This window comes from Castor canadensis, chromosome 16, assembly GCF_047511655.1.
Source record: "Castor canadensis chromosome 16, mCasCan1.hap1v2, whole genome shotgun sequence".
Lineage (NCBI taxonomy): Eukaryota > Metazoa > Chordata > Mammalia > Rodentia > Castoridae > Castor > Castor canadensis.
This window is the reverse complement of record NC_133401.1, coordinates 68401562-68418000: the sequence shown is the minus strand read 5'-3', so window position 1 is coordinate 68418000 and position 16439 is coordinate 68401562. Positions and strand designations below refer to the sequence as shown.

The 16439-nt window shown below is 35.6% G+C and overlaps 2 pseudogenes; both read left to right on the top strand.

Moving 5' to 3' along the window:
- LOC109703441 (olfactory receptor 2Y1B-like) overlaps positions 1-15418 on the top strand; it is a 30969-nt pseudogene extending 15551 nt beyond the window's left edge.
- Positions 4973-5091, top strand: LOC141418377 (small nucleolar RNA SNORA40; annotated as a pseudogene).
- Positions 15419-16439: the final 1021 nt, after the last annotated feature.

The following is a 16439-nucleotide window of genomic DNA, read 5'->3' as shown; positions in this document are numbered from 1 at the left end:
GCTATCATACTGCACTTAGCAATTTCAAGGTTCATCCTGTTGTAGCATGTATCAGGATTCATTCCTTTTTGAGGATGAATAACATTCCATAGGGTATGTGTATGCCACATTTTTATTATTATCCATTTTGATTATCTGTTGAGGGACACAGGCTGCTTCCACCTTTTGGCTATTTTGAGTAATTCTGCTCTGAACATTGGTGTACAAATACCTGTTATAGTACTTACTTTCATTTCCCTTGAGTGTATGGCTAGAAGTAGAATTGCTCAATCATATGGGAATTCATGTTTAATTTTTTTTGCAGTATGGAGTTTGAACTTAGAGCCTACACCTTGAGCCATTCCATCTGCCCTTTATTTGTGAAGGTTTTTTTTTTTTGAGAGAGAGAGGGTCTCATGAGCTATTTGCCTAGGTTGCCTTCAAACCATGATCCTCCTGATCTCTGCCTCCTGAGTACCTAGGATTACAGACATGAGCCATGGGCACCCAGCTTCATTTTTAATTTTTTCAGAAAATGCTATACTATTTTCCATAGCAGCTCTATCCTTTTTACATCCTCACCAACAATATACACAGGTTCCAATTACTCCAAATCCTCACCAATACTTGGTTTTCTTTCCTGTCTTTTAAAAAATTGGCCATCCAGATGAGTGTGAAGTGGTATCTCACTGTGGTTTGGAATTGCATTTCCTAATAACTAGTGAGGCTGAGCATCTTTCCAGGGGCTTAGTGGCTATTTGAACATCTTCTTATGAAGAAATGTCTAGTTAAGTTACTCAACCGTTTTAACATTGAATTGTTCACTTTTTGAATGTAAAGTTGTATAAATTCTTTACAACTTCTGGGTATTAGTCCTTTATATGACTTACAATTTTTCTCTCAATCTGTGGATTTTCTTTTCTTTTGTGTAGTACTGGGATTGAATTCATGGCCCAATGCTTGCTGCTCTACCACTTGAACCACTGTGGATTTTTCTATGCTCTTCACGCCTTCACTCTCCTGACTGTGTATTTTGATGAAAAAAGTTGTTAATTTTGATGAAATTCAATTTATCTCTTATTTTCTTTATTGCCTGCATTTTGGGCATTGTATCCAAGAAATCATGACCAAATCCTGCAGTGTGAATCTTTCCCACAAGAGCTCTTCTAAGAGTTTTATTGTTTAAGTTCTGATGTTTAGGTCTTTGATACATTGAGTTAATCCTTGTATATAAGGTAAGGTAAGGATCCATCTACCTTCTTTTTCTTGTGGATATCCAGTTTTGTCAGCAAATATGTTGAAAAGACTTTTGTTTACCCATTGAGTGGTCTTAATCCCCTTGTCAAAAATCAGTTGACTATTTGTAATGTCACAATGTACCCAACCACCAAAATTTTTGCCAGGATACATCCTGAGGCAACCCTATTGATTTTGGCACTCCCTGCCCAAGGGGCCTCCAGTGATAAATACTGTAGAAGTATCTGATTCTTTTTTTTCTCTCAAGTAACTTAATCCATTTATCTATTTACTCAAAGGAGTCTGTATCTTAGACATTCACAGCTATACCAGGAACTATCTCAGTGCTGACCCAATGTAGATCAGTTTCCTACACAACATGTATGTTCTTTAAATCAACTGAGGTAAAACTTTAATTTTAGGAATGCTTCCTAGTATTTTATTTAAAAATTCATGCTGTATTCCAATATTTTTATTTTTTTCCTTGAGTACTTCAAATTTATATTTTTATTTCATAGCATTTATTTTTAATGTCTTTAGATTCTATTTATTTCTGTTTCAATTTGTTAATTTCTGTCATTTCTCTCTTCTTCATCCCTTAGTGTGTATTATCCTTGTCTTTTCTTCTTTGTATCCACAACACTTTGCATCTTTGCTGTGATGATTTAGTCATGTTTCATTCCCAGTGTTTTTTGTATCTTTGTGGTGTTGTAGCATTCTTAAGTGTTTTTTGTATATTTGTGGTGTTGTACTGTAAGACAGTCAGAGCTGAGGCTATACATTATTTGTCTAATGTGAACATAATGAGACTAAGAATTTTCTAATTTTGTTTCATTAGAACCACTGCTAAACATCTGGTGAAGGGAATAGTAAGTGTTCAAACTTCTTCATATACAAATATCTTTATGGAAAAACTTCAGTCTTTAAGTGTTAACTTATTAAGCTACTTTTAATTCACTCTAGTTTCTCTGTGGTCTTTAGCACTAACCATATTCCCAAATTCCCTGTGTAAATCTCATACAGACATGTATGTCTATTTCAATGTTACAAAAATGTATGTGTTTGTATCCATTAATGAATTCACCTAGCTATAGCTAAATAGACTATAAATGTATGATGTCAATTTGCAATGAGTGATGAAGTAGGAGGCAACTTGAGAGAGTGAAGAGGAAAAGTGCAAACCGGGCATTGTTTAGATCCTGGGAGCTAAGGTTTGCCATCAACTGCTTCACAATAAGATCATAATCATAATTTCTTTTTCAATCTGGTAATTAAATAGTTGATCAAGGAAACACTTTAATGTTTTTAATTGAGTAGCTATTCAATGAAAAGCATAATAAAGAGTACTCAGGAAGAGTAAAAGGGTAAGAAAGTGCTTTTCAATTTTCCCAGAGACACTAGTGTCTCAGGGGACCCAAGCCAGCAGCAATAGCATCTCCTAGGAACTTGTTAAGTGAAAATCTTTGGACTTAGCTGAAACTTATTAACCAGACTCTGTTCCCTCCTGGTGACTTTAATGTACACATGTAAGAATCATTCATGCTACTCTACATTTTAAAAATAAATAGTGGCTTTCTGTGGGGATTGGATGAGCTCACTCTGTAATGATTCTAAAGCACAAAATAATATAAATTTTTAGACATTTTGTCCACCATAAAAGGAAACAAATTATAATGGGAATCACTGAATTTAGCCTTATCTTTTATAGAGTTTAAACAGGGAATCATGAATTAGCCTCAATATCAAAAATCAATGTTTTTTTTCAAGGTTACCAGTCATGGAAATTTTTACTAGTAATTTGGATCTGGTTTTCCTTTGCATGTATAGGTTCAGAAGAAATAAAACTGCTAGCCTTCTATTTAATGAGAGTAAAACAAGTATCAACATAGCTGTGCAGCTGTGAGTGGGAAAAGAAATCCAAGAAGATATCATGGGAACAAGGGAGGGAAGGGGTGTTCTTTTTGGCACTAGACAAAAAGAATGAATATTTGTCTAGATATCTTCAAATTTTAGGCAGAGACAATCCTATTCATTCTATCTTTGGTAAGTTGAGTCCTTTTGAGGTGGTTAATTCTCTTGCTTTTCACTTCATTGGGTAATTTGACTGATGCTTAATTGACAATTGGTAAGAGTTCGTGGGATGTAAAACAGGTAAGTTTAGGATGGGTAGAACAATGCAGTGATGCACTTAGAGACAGAAGCAGAGCTCTTAGAGAAAAGCACGGAGGGAGAATTGTGCCAACGTAACTATCAACAGATGAATGGATTAAAAGTATGGTATATATGCACGATAGGCTATTATTCAACCATAAGGAATGAAATTATGTCCTTTGCAGGAGAATGAAGGGAAGAACAATATTTAATTAGTTGATATTTTGTGGCAAAATCAGCAAAAACAAAATGTTGAATATGTGTAGAAACCTTGGCTCAAAACCCCAGGGCTTGACTATCAAGGCACCACCTCATTCTGTTACAAACCTCAACCAACTAAGAAGCAAGTACTTCTCCTCTTGAGTATCCTCTCATCCCAAAACTACTTGTTTCCCATTGTCCCACTCCTCTTTGCTGCAGAAAATGAAGGTGTAATATAAAAATGTATGCTTTCCTTCCTCCAATTTGTCACAAAACAATAAATAATCCCTTAGGCGTTTTTTCATCTGCTGTCTGAACTTGCTACTGGTAACTGAAGAAATTTGTTTTTAGGACATCTATAATGGCTCAATACCCACAGTTATGTCAGAGATCTGACTAAAATTTTGGTTTAACAGTTTCATGTCACCAAATCAAAACCAAGTTGGTATTTGAACATACAAGAAACCAGGAGAAAGGGTTAAAATTCAAATTCTAAGTAGGCCAGCTGAATTGATGTGATAATGAAGTTATCTCTACTTTGACCTTGGCAAAAAGCTAACCTGTAGTGATATGCTGTGAGCTATCAGTTATTTTTCTATTGTTCTGTTTTTCTGTCTTGCCTTACAAGATAAGTAACTTTGAAATGATCCATCTACTTTTTAATATTGTTTGTATTTTTTCATCCCTGAAACTGTAATGGGGGTCCAAAGAATTAGGATTCCTACAGGAAATACCTTGCTAGGAATTAAAATGGGTCTCCTGAGACAGCCCTGATGACAGAAGAAATACTCATTTCTCAGGAGAAAGGCTATCTCTGTATGCATACTTCCTGGCTTTTCTTTCATCTTTTCTACAAGTCCTAACACTGTTACAAGTAAGATCAAAACAGATTAAGAATTTCTCCCTGCCCAGGTTTGGCCAAAACTATAAAGCATTTTTTGTTTATCTCTATATGTTTTGTCATTTTCTCTTAATGACGATCAACATTAGGAACCTCAACCAGTCTTTATGTCTGGGGGCAGTGGCAATAAAACCAATTTCTTCTGCTCCCATCAGAACATATATTCTACATTATGAAGTGAAACGTTGCCTGATTCTAGAATATAAAGTAAAAGCAACTGAGATCTCTAGCCTTAAATTGTAACTTTTTCCTTTGACATTAATCGTCACAGACAAACAAATTAAAATGACCCTGAGATGGATGGAGGCATCACTTTACACCTATTAGCAGAGCAATTATCCAAATACATTAAAGATAATCAGTGTTAGCAAGAATATGGAGAAAAGTGGCCCTTGTTGATTGTTGGTGGGAGTGTAGCTTACTAAGGTCATTATGAAAAACTGTAAGACAGATCCTAAAACAATAAAATAAAATTAGACAGAATAAGCTTCAGCAGTATTGGCATTCATGTGTATGTTTTTGTTATGGACAAAGACTTATAGATAGGTGAAAAAAATTAATCCTGTTTGCAACCCAGAACTCATTGTTCAGTATGAGTTTTGATACATATAAGAAGGAATATGATGATTTTTAAGACAATTTAATGTGTGAGGAATTAATAACCATTAAGGTTGGTTCCAAGAATAAAGAGTTGATAATTGAAAAGCATTAAAAAAAAGATGCAGCAATCCTGCTACTACACACACCCAAGGGAAGTGAAACCAGCATGTCAAAGAATTATGAGCATTCCCTCATTCATTACAGCATTCTTCACAATAGTCAGATATGGAGTCCACTTAAGTGTCCATCAACAAATGAATGAATAAAATGTTTATTCTGCTGCTATTGGATACAATGCTCTGCATGTTTTTATGTCCATTTGGTCCATGAGTAATTTGCATCCAATATTTTCTTATAGATTTTTGAGTTGATGATCTCTCCAATACTGAGAGTGGAGTATTGGAGTTCACATTTATTATTGAATTACAATCAATCCTTCCATATTTATATTTGATACCCATGTTTAGGTGCTGAAATAAAAGGTTATTGGCATGGAAAAACAGATCTCTATGTTACACAAAACACCAAATAAATTTAAGTCATAGATAAGGAAAAGCAAATACTAAACCTTTCAAGAAAGCACACAGGATAATATCCATATGGCCTTATCATGAGGATCAAGCCATAAAGGCATCAAGGAAAGTATTGTTTTAAATGAACATGGTTGCATACACACACACACACACACACACCCCTCAGAAAGTGAAAAATGAAGCTAAAACTTGTGAGACAGTAGCAATGTACATAAACCAACAGACAATTAGCATGCAGCAATAAGATATATCCTACAAATGTTTTAGAAAGATCTGAGTAGCCTAAATAGTAAAAAAGTAGATGAGCCAATGAAGTAAGAAGAAAATTGAACTAACCATAAACATCATTAAAAGTGACAAAATATGTGAAATTACATAGTAGTTCTTCAAAAAAATAATGATTAAACAGTAGTATTTCATGCAATTGTGCATAGGAGTTAAAGTCAATGAACTCCTAAATCCTTCCTCCTCAGTGAAGAAACCAGTGACAGCCACTTTAATTTGCTGGTCATTTCTTCATATTTAACCTCCTTGTTACATGTTTTATTATAGTGTGGGAAAGATGTTCACACTTAGAATGAATAGAATTTTATTTTAATTTTGACTTGCCCTACTTACTAATTCCTTAGTCATACACCATTTATCAAATTATTTTGGGGGCCTTAAGCTGTCCACAGGACTGTTATTGTAAGTGATTAAAAAATGTTGTGAGTCTACCTAAGTTTCATCCTGGGCAAAGAAAAGGACAATTTCAATTAGGACATAGTGATAGAGAAAAATAAATTTGCTTTAATGATCTGTGAGCACCATTTGACTAATAGTCATACTGCCAATGTATTTTCAATACTAGTGTTACAAAAATATAATGGCTAATACAACTTTCTTCTTAAGTGCCTGTGTTGCAGGTTGAGAGGAATGTGGCTTACATTATTCAAAAAAGATGGTGCAAAACAAGAAAATACACATAAGTCTAATGAACTATGTACCCCAAATTGACAGGATGTTATGCATTTTTCACCACAATTTGGATTAAAAACTCAGATGTGAGCTAGGGATGTAGCTAACTCATAGAGCACTTGTCAAGCATGCACAAGGCCCTGGGTTTGATCTTAACACCAATGAATAAATAGATAATAAACTCATAGAGCTGTACCTTAAAAATATAAAATATACTGTATTCAAGTTGATTTTTTAAAAAGAGATTGTGATCTCTGCATTTGTGAAGATGGAATTTTATTTTCCTTGTGATTCCAAAAGGAAAAGTAGGATGGACATATTGACACTTATGAAAAACTTCATTTGGTTGGGCTTAAGGGTGAATTTTTTACAAAGATAAAGAGGAGTTCAAAATCACAAGTAACTGTCTGAGAGGTAACAAGTTCCCTTTATCTGAGAACTTAACAGGGTCTGTGCAGCCATCATTAGGAGCTGGTACAGGTAAGGTCTGTAAATCGGGAAAAGGCCTCATGAGTTGCTCTCAAAGCTCACATACTGTCCTAAACTTTCCAACATTTTTCTCTTGTCTGCTTCTTAAGATCTCAGGGTTGCACATCCCAATGCCTAGAGTACATGGGGTAAATGTGCCAAAAGATGGCTGCTTGGGTGGAGCATCTGAAGGCCCAGCTGCCACTTAAATCCAGTATTACTGAATATTTTGAACTATCAGGGCAATAAAAATACAGATTTTATGTGGATTCTATTGGTTTTTACATGACATAAAAATTCCAGCAAAAATCTAACTCTTATCTTGGTCAAACAGCTTTTTGGGTGGTTGCTAATGTGTGACTTTTGTGCACACAGTTGGACTTATCCTTCTCTTTCTTTTCTACTTCTACTGAAGAGCAATATTGTCTGTAGAAAATTTCCATGTTTTCCACATTTTTCAAATATGTGGTTGGCATCCTTATTTTCATTACAGTACTTGATTTTCCTTAAAATTACAAAAATCAATATGTACCCATAACTCATACACAAATTTTCATGGCCACCAACTCATACACAAATTTTCATGGCCACCTTATTCATGATAATGAAAATGTGGAAACAACATCAAATAGATGAATGGATCAACAAAATGTGGTGTGTGCTTACAATGGAATGTTGTTCAGCCATAAGAAGGACAAGTTGATGCATGCTGCTACATGGATGAATCTTGAAAACATTATACTAGAGGTTAAATGTGAGGCATAAAATATTCCATGTTGTAAGGGTCAATTAATATGAAATGTCCAGAAATGACAAACCTCTAGAGACAGAAAGTGCATTAATCCTGCTTAGAGTTGAGGGTGAAAATGAAGACTGAATGTAATAGGCATATGAATACACATTTCTGTGAATGGAGTGAAAGCTATATAATTGTGCCTTTAAATATGTTAACTGTATGACATGTGAATTAGGTCAAAATAAAACTGTTAGAGAAATGTGTCTTAATTATGATCATATATCTTTTGAAGGTGAGGATATTATGTGAGAAATTCAAATTTCTATTTATTCATGGTGTGTACATCATAGAGTATACTTACAGAAACCTATGTTATGTACCCTAGTACACACCTAGACTATGTAAAGAAGAGAATATTGCTGTGCAGGGTTGTGATGGTTAATTAGAGACACCTAGCACTTTCCTGCATCTCCATGAATCTGAAACAAATGACAGGTGTGTGTCTGTGAGAAGACGTAGGTGGCAAGGGAGGGAAATCAAAAATACTAACCAGAAAGAGACCAGAGAAAATCCTGAATTATCAAACCTTAACTCTCCAGTCAAAGTCACAGACTCACTGATTTGGTTAGAAAACAGTATCTGTTTCTTGTCTACTAGAAAACACTTTACTCATAAAGATACACACAGACTGAAACCAAAATAATGAAAATGATATACCAAACATTTGGAATTTGAAAGCAAGCAGGGGTACCTATACCATATCTGACACAACAGTAGTCTTTAAGCCAAAAGCACTTAGGAGAGATGCAGAAGGTGACAACTTATTAATAAATTTTATAGAACAGACACTACTAGTGAAAAAATGACAGATAAGTCCAGATATTATGATATACAGGATGACTTCAATAACCCACTTTCATCAATAGCTACATATCCAGGACACAAACATCAACAAACATCAGAGTTAAACTGCAAATGGAGTAAACAGACATCTAGATAGTTTCATCCAGTAGTTATGGAACAGACATTCTTCTCAGAAGCCCATGGAACAGTCTCCAAAATATATGACATTTTAGGCCATGAAGTGAGTTTTAACACATATAAAAGGTCAAATTTATTTCATGTATCTTAAGAGATCACAATGGATTAAAATTAAAAATGTATAGCAAGAGAAAATATACAGACTGTGCAACACATTAACATTGACCAATACACTCTAGAATGATGAGTGAGTAATTAAAGGAGGAAATATAAAATTCTTTGGTAAATTGTAAGAACATTTGTAAAGGCCAAAATGTACCATACCCAGCAAAACAATAAAGAAAAAATTAAGTCATTTAAATATGAACAAATTTTTTTAAGTCAGTTAAAAAAATACATCTTACCAGAAACTATGGGATGCACTGAGGCAGCACTAAACAGGAAGTTTACACTTATGAGTGCCTACATTAAAATAACCAGAGGAATAGCAAATAAATAACTAATAATGCACTTTAAGATCTTAGAAAAACAAGAACAAGTCAATCCCCAAATTAGCATATGAAATTAGTGAAATGGAGACTAAAGAATAATATAAATATTCAATGAAGCCAACAAAAGGTTTCTTTGAAATGAAAATTAATATTGACAAACCATTACCCAAACTAACCGAAAGAATGAGGGAGAAGACACCATTAATTAAATTAGAGAAAAAAGAGGCAATATTACAACAGATACTACTAAAATACAGAGTATCATTAAGGAATACTGGAAAACTTATTTTCAAATAAACTGAAAAATCTAGAAGAAATAGCTAACTTTGTAGATAGAAATTAAACCAAGAAGATATATACAACTTAAATAGATCTATTAAGGGCTGAGATTGAAAAAGACATAATGAGTCTTCCAGCAGAGAAAAGCCCAGAACTGGACAAATTCATTGCTGAATTCTATCAGATCATAAACGAACTAAAACCAGTACTCTTGAAACTAGTCCATAAAATAAAAAAGAATGGAATGCTACTAAACTAAGTATACAATGCCAGTATAAACCTGATACTAAAACTGAACAAGCATATAACAACAAAAAGAAATCTATAGACCAATTTCATTGATTAACATGGAAGAAAACATTCTTAATAAAGTACCTGGTAGACTAAATTCAACAACACATTAAAAAAGATCACAGACAATGATCAAGTTGGTTGCATTCCAGGAATGAAAGGTTAGGCCAACATATGAAAATCAATTAATGCAATCAGCACATAAATAAAAACATAATCATGTCAATAGATGCAGACAAAGCCTCTGACAAAATTCAACATTCCTTTAGGGCAACACCCTGAAGAAGCTAGAAATAGAGGTAATATACCTCAATATAAAAAGTAATATATGACAAACCATTAGCTAAAATCATACTTAATGGGGATTCATGCCAGGAATGAAGGAAAGATGTCCAATGTTTTCTGCTGTTATTGAGCAGGAATGTACCTCAACATTGCAAAGGCTATATATGACAAACCTACAGTCAACATCATACTTAATGGTGAAAAACCAAAAACATTTCCCCTAAAATCAGAAATGAGACAAGGGTGCCCACTATCCCCACTCCTATGTAACATACTACTGGGATTTCTAGCCAGAGCAATCAAGCAAGAAGAAGAAATAAAAGGAATACAAATAGGTAAAGAAACTGTCAAAATATCCCTATTTGCAGATGATATGATCCTACACCAAAAACTCTTAGACACCATAAACAGGTATAGCAAGGTGGCAGGATACAAAATCAACTTACAAAAATCATTAGCTTTTCTATACACCAACAACAAACAAACTGAGAAGGAATATATAGAAAAATTCCATTTACAATAGCCTCAAAAAAATCAAATACCCAGGAGAAAACTTAACAAAAGATGTGAATGACCTGTACAAGGAGAACTACAAACCCCTGAAGAAAGAGATCAAGGAAGACTACAGAAGATGGAAAGATCTCCCATGCTCATGGATTGGTAGAATCAACAGAGTAAAAATGGCTGTACTACCAAAAGCAATCTACATGTTTAATGCAATTTCCATCAAAATCCCAATGACTTTCACCACAGGGATTGAAATATCTATCTTAAAGTTCATTTGGAAACACAAGAGACCGAGAATAGCCAAGGCAACACTCAGGAAAAAGAGCCATTCTGGCTGTATCACAATATACCTGACTTCAAACTAGATTACAAAGCAATAGCAATAAAAACAGCATGGTACTGGCACAGAAACAGACATGAAGACCAGTGGAACAGAATAGAGGACACGGATATGAATCCACACAACTATACCCACCTTATTTTTGACAAAGGGGCCAAAAATATATGATGGAGAAAAGACAGCCTCTTCAACAAATGTTGCTGGGAAAAGTGGTTATCTATCTGCAAGAAACTGAAACTAGATCCATGTCTATCACCTTGTACTAATATCAAATCAAAATGGATCAAGGACCCTAATATCACACCTGAATCTCTGAAGTTACTACAGGAAGGAGCAAGAAACACTCTGGAACTAATAGTTATAGGCAAGGACTTCCTCAATAGAACCCTAGCAGCCCAGCAACTAAGAGAAAGATTGGACAAATGGGACTTCATAAAATTAAAAAGCTTCTGCACAACAAAAGAAATGGTCTCTAAACTAAAGACACTACTAACAGAGTGGGAGAAAATATTTGCTAGCTATACATCAGACAAAGGACTGATAACCAGAATATGTAGGGAATTTAAGAAACCAAACTCTCCCAAAATCAATGAACCAATTAAGAAATGGGCAACTGAACTAAATAGAACTTTCTCAAAAGAAGAAATTCCAATGGCCAAAAAACACATGAAAAAATGTTCACCATCTCTAGCCATAAAGGAAATGCAAATCAAAACCATACTAAGATTCCACCTCACCCTTGTTAGACTAGTCATCATCAAAAACAACACCACCAACATGTGTTTGCAAGGATGTGGGGAAAAAGAAACCCTAATCCACTGCTGGTGGGAATGCAAGCTGGTACAATCACTCTGGAAAAAATTTTGGAGACCCCTTAAAAATCTAAGCATAGATCTGCCATATGATCCAGCAATCCCACTCCTGGGGATATACCCAAAGAAATACAACACAGATTCCTCCAGATACACCTGCACACCCATGCTTATTGCGGCGCTATTCACAGTAGCCAAGTTATGGAAACAACCAAGATGCCCCACTATTGATGAATGGATGAAGAAAATGTGGTACTTGTACACAATGGAATTTTTCTCAGCTATGAAGAAGAATGAAATCTTATCATTTGCAGGTAAATGGATGGAACTGGAGAACATCATTCTGACCAAGGTTAGCCAGACTCAGAAGACCAAAAATCATATGTTCTCCCTCATATACGGTCTTTAGATCTAGGGCAAATACAGCAATGTTATAGGACTTGGGTTACATGACAAGAGGAGGACACATACGGGAAGTATGGGGTTAGATAGAAAACCCAAAACGTGAAAGAATTTAATGTCCCCACTCCAGAGAACTAATAAAGAAACTTTAAAGCAACCTAGGTCAAGATGAGAAGGGATCAGGAACCAGTGTAAAGATCAGGTAGAGATGAATCAACCTGGGTTGTAACACATATTTACATGAAAGCAATGCTAGGAATCTCTCTGTATATCTGTCCTTATCTCAACTAGCAAAAACGCTATGTCTTTCTTATTATTGCTTATTTGTACTCTTCAGTGGAGCTGGAGAAAAGCACAGAACAGGTTCGGCCTGGAAGCGAGGTGGGACAGGGAGAGGGTGGAGGTTGGTGGCAGGAGGAGAAGTGACCCAAACAATGTACGCACATGTGAACAAATGAATAATAATAATAAAAAGTTCAGAAGAGAGTATCAGAGAAATTTCTAAACCTTTTTCTTGGACATAATTTGTTAACATATTATAACTTTTTTCTTAAAGTACATAAAGACAGATTCATTTTAAATACTTTATTTTATTTTAAATGACAACTTTATGTGTAATTTTAGGAAAAGATTTTAAAAGTCATAATTCTTCTTTTGTTAATTCCTAAAGTCATGTCAGTCCCATAACAACCTAGTTCATTTCCAATGAACATTTTATAAGTATGGAGAGTATCTTTTCAGATTTTTAAAGCAAGCTAATGTATACATATATATTTACTATGAATAAAATCAAGAAAAAGCAAATATGAAGATACCTTTATATTTTAATTAAAAACTCATTTACTTTACAATAGTGAATTAAAGTGATGAATTAATACTTTGGACAGCCAATTTATAGTTAAAACCAATGGGCAAAATGACTGAATTAAATAATTTTATGGAACATTGTATGTGGTCTACTGAAGAAAAATGACATTGTGTAGCACATGACTATTTACAGTAAACCTCGTCAATCTTCTCCAAGATTGGAGAATCTTGGAGATTCTCCAATAAACAGCATAAAAATGAGCAATTTGAGTAAATTTTTCCACACTTTTCTTTATCCTTGTAAACACACACTATGCATGGATATAGTCTCACCATTTCCCTTCCTCCTTTTTTTTACAGAAATGAGACAATACTAGGAGCCTACTTTACTCATTTATAGTCTGCCATAAGCATTGGGTTGCTTTTTAACAATGAAAAGATTACTTAACACTCTGTGCTTTGGTGTCCTCTTATGAAAATAAGAATCATATAGGTAAAGTTGACTGAAAGTTATTAGGAGGATCAATTGGGTTAATTTATTCAGAGTTCTTAGAATAGTGCTTACTTGGGTTCAGTTTGACATGACTACAGCCATTTTTACTCTTAACTATCATGATTGAGCCAGAGTAACCCTACAGTTTTTTATTGAATAGTTCTTCATTAAATCATTAGTAGGTAAATCCATTAGAGTTGTATATGGAGCTTTTCAACCAGGTGGTGTCACTAGGAATACATCTGACTCCAGAAATATTATCATAAGAAAACCCAGGAGCCAGCTATGGTGGTACACAACAGTAATCCCAACTACTTGAGAGGCAAAGATGGGAAACCTCAAATTCAAGGGGAGTTCTGGCAAAGTTAGTGAGACCGTCCCTCAAAAACAAAGTACAGGAGAAAGGGCTGGGTATGTGGCTTGAGTGGTAGAGTGCTCGCCTTGCATGCATGAGGCCCTGGGTCCTATTCCCAGCACTGGAAAAACAAACCAAAGTAATCAAAAAGAAAGATAAACCATGCGCATTCGAGCCAGAACAAAGTCACTTTTGTCCTAACCCCAAATGTGCCCCTCTTTCTGATGTAAGTTGTGGCAACACAGTTGCCAGTGTGCAGGCCCACGCCTGTCAGCAAGTTCCCCAACTAGGGTGCTGCAGCCTAGTTCGTCACTAGATTTTTAATACTAGTTGCCACATTATGGTATTTTTGCATCTTTATCTCAGTGTTGGAAGGGAGGCAGCATGTCATTTCTATTTGGCGAAAGGAAGTGTCAGAGCCAAGGACTGAGTGGTCTGGATAAAGTCATGGGAAAAAAACAGGCAGCAGGACTAGAGATCAAATGAAGGTCATGTCGTCGTAATTCAGTGATCACCAGTCTAAAGAAAAGGAAAATTGGACAAACTTTAAAAGAAAGCAAAATAAAAAATAAAATCATTGATTGTGGAATATTTATGGAATGCTGGGTATGATGTTTTAACCTGCAGTCTTCATAAGAGGTATTGAATTGTCTGCTGCAATTCTTTCAGGTGAAAGGCTATAGGAAGATTCAATTCCAGATCAGGAGAGGGCTTCATTTTGGTGGGCTTCTCTAATTGGTCTCAACTGGAATTTGCCCTTTTTGTCTTCATTTTAATTATCTCCTCCTTGACTCTCTTTGGCAACACTACCATCCTTGTTCTCTCCCAACTGGACCTTCAACTTCACACACCTATGTACTTCTTTCTCTCCTACCTCTCCTTCCTGGACCTCTGCTATCCCTAGCACTGCGTCCCAGCTATTAATCAACCTTCATGGCCTTGACAGGACCATCAGCTATGTGAGGTGTGTGGCCCAGCTCTTCATTTTTCTTGCCCTTGCCTCCACAGAGTGTGTGCTCCTGGTGGCGATGGCTTTTGACCACTATGATGCTGTCTGTCATCTACTCCATTATACCACCATTATGCACCCTGGTCTCTGCCGAGCATTGGCTATGGCTTCCTGGTTGGGAAATCTCATGAACTCTCTGATTCAGACAGGTCTTGTGATGGCCTGCTTCTCTGTGGCCATCAACTCAATCACGTCTTCCGTGAGATGCCCATATTCCTAAAATTGGCTTGTGAGGACACAGGAAGAACAGAAGCCAAGATGTCTGTGACCAGAACCATATTCTTAGTCATTCCTACAGGACTAATTCTAAGCTCTTATGCCCACATTGGTTGTGCAGTGCTGAAGATCAAGTCAATGGCTGGGCACAGAAAAGCCTTTGGAACTTGTGCGTCCCAGCACCTGGGGGTTTCTCTTTTTTTATGGCTCGGATATTTATACACACCTCCAACCTACTCACAGGTATTCTGAGAGCAAAGGAAAGTTTATTGCCCTTTTTTACATTGCACTCACCCCCATGCTCAATCCTCTGATCTGTACCTTGAGGAACAAGGATGTGAAGGGGGCTTTCTTGAAGGTACTAGGGAGAGATCAAAACTCAAGGTAGTAATCTTTTCTGCCATATCTCTCATATCCTGAAACCAACCCTGTTGCTTGAGGGCCACCAGTCACTAGAAAACAGCCCTCAATAGACCTTAGGTTTAGAGCCTTCCTTTTAGGAAAGTAAAGTGGGTATTGCTGCTCATAGTGCCAGAGGGAGTAATAGCTGATTTGTATCACAGCTTTCTAGAAGCCTGTGCTTGGCTACAGTGCTTTGCTGGTCACATGTAGAGATTAATAATGCATTCCTTGCATTACTGAGAGTGAGGGGAGACTTATTTAAATGTCATGTACAAAGCCTGTGATTCCATATGTGATGCCATGTAGATGGCACTTTGATTACAGCAGAGGACCTGAGTTCATTGCTGGTTTTCTAATTAACTATCACCATGACCACATCCCTTCACATCTCAAGAACTGTTTCTAAATTCTCTAACATTCCTTACCCTTCTGACCTTCTACCAGTTACTATTGCTTAGAGCAAATAAGTCACGTGAAGGGTCTCAGACATACTACTTGGTGTCATGAAAAAGGTATTTTCATACAGGAGAGAATACAGGAGCATAGGAAGTGTTGTAGCACAGAGGAAAGACAAAAAAGCAACACAATTAAATAAAAGTGATGGAAGAACCTGTGTATGGAGTTGTGGGGAAATCAAGTGGTGCTAGGATAAAGAGAGAAGAAAGTAGATTTTTAAAATTCTACAATTATAATTTGTGTTCATATACTTCAATGATATGTTTCTATCAAAGTGTCAGTATCTCTGTAATGAAACTTTTTCATTCTCAGATATTTATTCTAAATTGATTCAACACATAAAAGAAAAATGGGAGATTGCAGAAAGTTCAGAAGAATTTTCTATAGTTTTCTCTTGGACATCATTTGATAATATTTTGTAACTTCATTCTAAAAGGGCATAAATATAAATTCATTTAAAAATATTCATTTTATTTTAAATGGTAATTTTACATTAATTTAGAAAAGACTTAACAATCATAATTATTCTTTTGCTAATTCTCTGAAGTCAT